Below are 6,000 nucleotides of genomic sequence, written 5' to 3' on the forward strand. Positions count from 1 at the left end.
TTCCTTGGAGAGTTGCCATTGAGAATGGTCTACTTGATGCCTGTCCTCTGTCCTGGAGTCAAACTTCGCTCCTACCCCAGTTCTCCTTGCCTGACTCCCCTGGCGCCTGAGACTGGACCCAGCTACTCACTACTAAGGTTCCCGTGACCCTGCCAGCTCTCCGTTTGCCAGGCCATCTACCAGTCACTGCCCACTGCTGGGTGCTAATGATGAGCTGGCTTGCTCACACTGCCATTGCTGGTGATCTCCGTCCTTGGCAATGAAATCCCTATGCATGGGTGGACACGGCCACAGGGACCCCTTCACCTGGGCTGACCAGTTTCTGGCATCCTACCTGGGAAACCTCTGGTGAATGGATGACAGACATCTAGCCATATGCTTTCCTGCCATCTGGCAGACCTGGGTGACCCTGGCTTCCTGGGGTGTTGTGTTCTCCTGGCTCCCTGTTCTCTGCACATTAGGAAGTCACCAGAACCACCATCTGAGTACTGCATTATGCAGTGCTAGAACATCCCACACGATGATATTGCCTTTGACTAAGAAAGGAGGGGCCACCATCTGATGCCCTTGATTTTATCAGCTATTGTGTTATTTAGAAGCAATTAGCTTATAGAACAATGGAATGGCCAACTGATGACTCAGTTATGGTGACAGCCAAGAAGAATATCTGGTGAGGTTGGGGTGCTGCTTGGCAGAATACAATATAGGCTTTAACTCAACAATTAAGCATTATAACACTTTTGGAGCCACAGTACATACCACGAGGTATTTGTGGGGGTGGCAGTTGACACCCACTAATGCTCTCTCCCAAAAGAGTTTTCTTCCTGTCTCTGAAGTTCTATTCACTGGGAGATTTAGCATCTAAGGAGGAATGTTTCCACCAGAGAACACAGAAATGATACCACTGTATTTCAGACATTTCAGGAGCCTCATGAACGTAGCTAGAGGAATAAGGAACCACTGTGGGCTGGGCCGATGATGGCCACCGGTGGGGAGTGGGCTTGCCACAGCAAGTGAGGACTGAGAGGGGCAGGCGTGTGCTGCTGCACTCATCAGGATGCTTCTGATTACCCATGACAGAAATCTCACTCCGGTGAGCCTTGCCAAAAGCAGGCGCTTGTTGGAAAGCATACTGAACTGCAGGGAAGTTGGTAGGCTCCAGGAAACAGGGACTGGAATGTGACCAAGACTTTCTCTGTTTTTCCGTCTTTGCTTCTGTGTGTCAGCGTCATTTTCTCCTACTACAGATTGACTTCCTCCACTTGGCAGGGGATCGGATTGTGCTGCAGCCTTAGGCCCACATCTCTACTTTCATTTCAAAATGCTCCAGAGGAAAACTCAACTGGCGTGAGGTTCTTATCCCTCGGCTTTTCACCCACCACTAACCCATTTGGCTCATGTGATTAAAGCAGGGAGAGCCAGATCCAGAAGAATGGGGTGGGGAGGCCATTCTGGGCAGGCCCCACAGTTCTTGGTGTTAAACCATTCGTCCACTCCTCCAATTCATAACAACCCTCTGTACAAGGGGACGAACCACTGTCCAGTCCGGCACCCTCAGAATCGCTGCTAGGTTCGAGCCCACCACTGCAGCCAAGGCATCAATCCATTTCATTGAGGGCACTATTTCTTTGTTGACCCTCTACTTCACCGAGCACGATGGCCTTCTCAGACACTGGTCCCTCCTGATAACATGACCGACGTGCATGAGAAGAGGTCTTCCAAGACAGACCTGCTTATTCTTCTGGCGGTCCACCACATACGCACCATTATTTACCAACACCACAATTCAAAGGCATCGCTTCTTCAGACGCCCTTCTTCATTGTCCAGCGTCCCCCTGTACATGAGACACTTGAGAACACCCTGGTTTGAGTCAAGTGCTCGTTAGTGCTCTCGGTAACATCTGTGCTAAGCGGTCTTTTGCAGCCAATTCGCCCAATACAATATGTCGTTTGGTTTCCTGGGTGCTGTGTTCATTGTGGATCCAAGTAAAGCGAGTCCCTGACAATTTCAATCTTTTCTCCCCTTGTCATGATGCTTATTGGCCTTATTGGTCTACTTGTAGAGGGATTTTTGTTTTTGTTTTTTATTGCTGAGGCAAAATCCACATTGAAGTCTTTGATCTTCATCAGTAAGTGATGCGAGTCTTCACGTTCAGCAAGCAATGTTGTGTTATCGGCACATCGCAGAGTATTAATGAGTCCTCCTCTACTCCCAATTCTGAATTCTCCTTCATACTGACCAGCTTCTTGGATGATTTACAGATTGAATAAGTATGGTGAAAGGATATGATGCCTGACACACACACCCGTCTTAATTTAACATCACACAGGATACCTTTGATCTGTTTCAAACCAACCAACAAACAAACAAACAAACCACCTCTTTGTCTATGCACAGGCTCTGCATAAGCACAAAAAAAAGAATTTCCATTCTTCAGTGTTACCCATAATTTGTTCTGATCTACATCAGTGTTTCCCAAAGTAGGTGATACCACCCACTAGTGGGTGCAAAAATTACTCAGAAGGGCTGCAAAAGCAGATACCTACACTTTATTCTGGATAATGAGCTACAGTACAAAAGTGATCAGTTGCTATGGGGTGCTAAGTAATGTTTTTGTGTTTTATTTTTCTGAAAAGGGGCCTGTGGACCCAGTAGGTTTGGGAACCTGTGATCTACATAATCAAATGTCTGCACAGTCAGTAAAACACAAACAAACATCTTTCTGGGAGTTTCTACTTTCAGCCCAGATCTATCTGATATCAGCAATTCCACGTCCTTTTCTGAATCTGGCTTGAATTTCTAACAGTTTGTGGTCGATGAACTGCTGTTACTTATTTTTAAAATATCTCCAACAAAATTTTACTCACAGGTGGTATTAATGATATTGTTCAGTAGATTATGCATTCTGTTCTATCACTTTTCTTTGGAGTAAACCCAAATGCGTATTTCTTTCAGTTGGTTGGCCCGGTAGCTGTCTTTCAAATTTTTGGCATGAACAAGTGAGCACTTCCACTGTTAAATGTTTGTTGAAACATCTCAATTGGTTTTCTCAATTCCTATAGCTTTAATTTGCATCCAGTGCAAATTAGGTTTCTTCCTTGAATACCATAGTTTGTGATCATATGGTTGAACATCAACTATTTCTTTTTGATGCAGGGCTTTGTGTATTCCTTCCACCCTCTTTTGATGCTGTTTGCATTGTTTAATATTTGGCCTTGGTGATAGATTATTGCAAGAACAACATCCCCTTCATTGGAAATACCTTTTTTCAACAGTATAAACAGCAACTATACGTGTAGGCCTTGCCAGATTAAATACCCAGAAGCTCGATATCATCAATCAGAACAAGGCCAGAGTGCGATTGCAGAACAGGCCATTAATTGCTCACGGGCTAGTTCAAATTGAAGGTGAAGAAAATTGACACATGTCCAGGAGAGCTCAAATATGACCGCCAGTATATCTCACCTGAATTTAATCATCATTTGAAGAATAAATTTGATGCATTGAACTCTAGTGACTGAGTCATGGGATGACATCAAGGATATGTGGGGGGAAAACAAAGGTTACTGAAAAGTCAGAAAAGAAAGAAAATGCCAAAGCAGATGTCAGAGAGACTCTTAAGATCGCTCTTGAATGTGGAGGGAATAGAGCAAGTGAAAGGTGGCAAAGGGGAAGCTCTGCTGGACAGAAGCTCTCAAAGGGCAGCTGGAGAAGACAGATTAAAGTATTACTGTGAAGTGTGCAAAGACCTGGAGTCAAAATGAAAAGGAAAGAACACGGCATTTCTCAGCCGAAGGAATTCAAGCAACGCTTCAAGCCTCGAGTTATCATTTTGAAGGATTCTATGAGCGAAAGTGTGAGTGACACAGGAAGCATCAAAAGATGATGAAAGGAATACACAGACCCCAGAACAACTCTAGACCACCAAAGGCTAACAGCTCCGTCAGGCATGGGGATCTGGGTCCCCACAGAACGAGAGCCCCCTGGCTACAGGCGACAGGAATTTGTAGTGAGTGATGGAAAAAGGAAGACTTGTTAGGCCTTTGCGTCACTACAAACAATGACCGTGTTAGGCTGTTAACAGAAAGGTGGTTGGTTTAAGTTCACTCAGAAGCATGTATGTAAAAAAGGCCTGTTGACGTGCTTCCAGAAATCCAGTCCGTCCGTTTGACTCGGATGCACCCGAGGTGCTCAGAAGTAACTGACTTTGGCACCTGGTTTCGTTAGGTCTCAGGACCTGCCTGGTATAGAAAAGGGTTTTCCACTTCTATTTTCTTAGCTGGGAGAGACTCAAAGATTGAGTTAACCTCCGGCTTTCCCTTTTATCTCCCCCCTGCCTCTATTTTAAAAGATGTTTTATTGTGAATTGGATGAAGACTTACAGAGCAAATCAATTTTTCATGGAATAATTCACATACAATGTTTCGGGTCATTGACTGCGATCCCCACACGACAGCATCACTTATCCCACTGCCGCCCCGTGTTTCCTGTGTCCATCCTTCCTTCTTCCCTAACTCTTCTCAACCTCATCCTTGGGGAAATGCTGCCCTTTTGATCACAAATTTGGCTCTTCTAAAGAAAAAATCCTACCATTGATTGTGCTAACGATTGTGAAATTCCTGACATGACTGAACTATAGAATTGAATATGTAGATTATGAACCAATAGTTGTGTGGTTTGTTTTAATTCCAGTCTATGCTACTCTGTCCTACATGATTGCTATGCTGAAGAACCAGCTAGTCACTCAGTGACACAACCCCCCTAAAACCAGCCAGTGCTTTTTGGCTCTATCATTGGGCTTCATTCAACTCATGGTGGGTGGCCTTTGAAACACATCTTCTGCGCCAACTTTACGGTCATGTCATTGGCACGTGTGAGTCCACTGTTGTTGCGGCTGTTGTGTCACCCCATCTCATTGAGAGAGCCTCTCGTTTCCCATGACCAAACGTCTTTTTCTAGCAATTCCTCTAGGCCCTTTGAGTGCAAACTGGGCCTCCTGGCCCCTGGGCATTTTCCCCAGACAGGAAGCAGAATCCACGGGAGTTGGGAGCCATATGCCGGATACCCTGTTCTTCCTCCTCACCTGGGCACAAGTGTCCCCTTCCTTCCGGACAGGGAGAAGCCGTCGTCCTTCCTTCTGCGGAGGATCGAGATCTGCTTGGAGACCGTAAGCCCCAAGACCTGTCCCGGCGTGGATTTTCTCTCGTCTCTCAGAACAAAGCTCTCGTGACATGTTTTTGAGTCAAAGAAGTACAAAATTAATGTCAATTCTAATTGTGACCAGTGCAGCGAGGGAAAGAACACGGTGCCCTGAGGGGATAGAAAAAAGGGCGACCCACTGCAGGCCAGGTGATTGCAGCGCAGAGCGACCCTGCAGAGGCCAGACGTCTCCCCAGGGGCCTGCAGCCTCGGCTTTGTCCTGCGGGGCGCCCGGTGTGTTCTAACTGCTGTCCTTATGCGTCGCGGCCCTAGGGCAAATCGGCTTCACCGTCAGGGCTCGTGGGGAGGAATCTAAAGGCTTCTTTCTGAAGAGCTCTGCAATGGGAGGGAAGGGAGTTTAAGGCGGAGGGAGCTGTGTACAAAAGCGGCCTGGCCTAAAGAAGACCGGCCCCGCCCGCCACGGCACAGGAGCGCAGGGTGGGCGCGCCGAGCCCGGCAGATGTGCCATGAAACGCGGGGCCACCGAAGGGCTTTAAGCCGGAGTGCCAATGGCAGGGTAGGGTTTCCCTCGGGAAAATATCGCCGCGTCTGCCGCGAGGCCAAGCGGCCGGAGGGGCCCGGGGATGGAAGGCGATAGCATCGGACCTGGAAAGGGAGCCCGGGGCGGGGGGAGACGGTGCCCGCCCGGGCTCCAGCGCGCAGCTCCGCGGGAGACGGAACGGGCCCACGTGGGCCGCCGCCCCGCCCGCCGCGCTGACGCCGCCGACTCCGCAGCCGGGCCTGGGGCTGGGCTGCAGCCGCGCACCCGCCGGCCCGTGCCTTCACCCCCGGCCTGCCAG

The sequence above is a fragment of the Echinops telfairi genome, unplaced genomic scaffold (genome assembly GCF_000313985.2).
Source record: "Echinops telfairi isolate 266 unplaced genomic scaffold, ASM31398v2 ScPeMD7_7457;HRSCAF=8495, whole genome shotgun sequence".
NCBI lineage: Eukaryota > Metazoa > Chordata > Mammalia > Afrosoricida > Tenrecidae > Echinops > Echinops telfairi.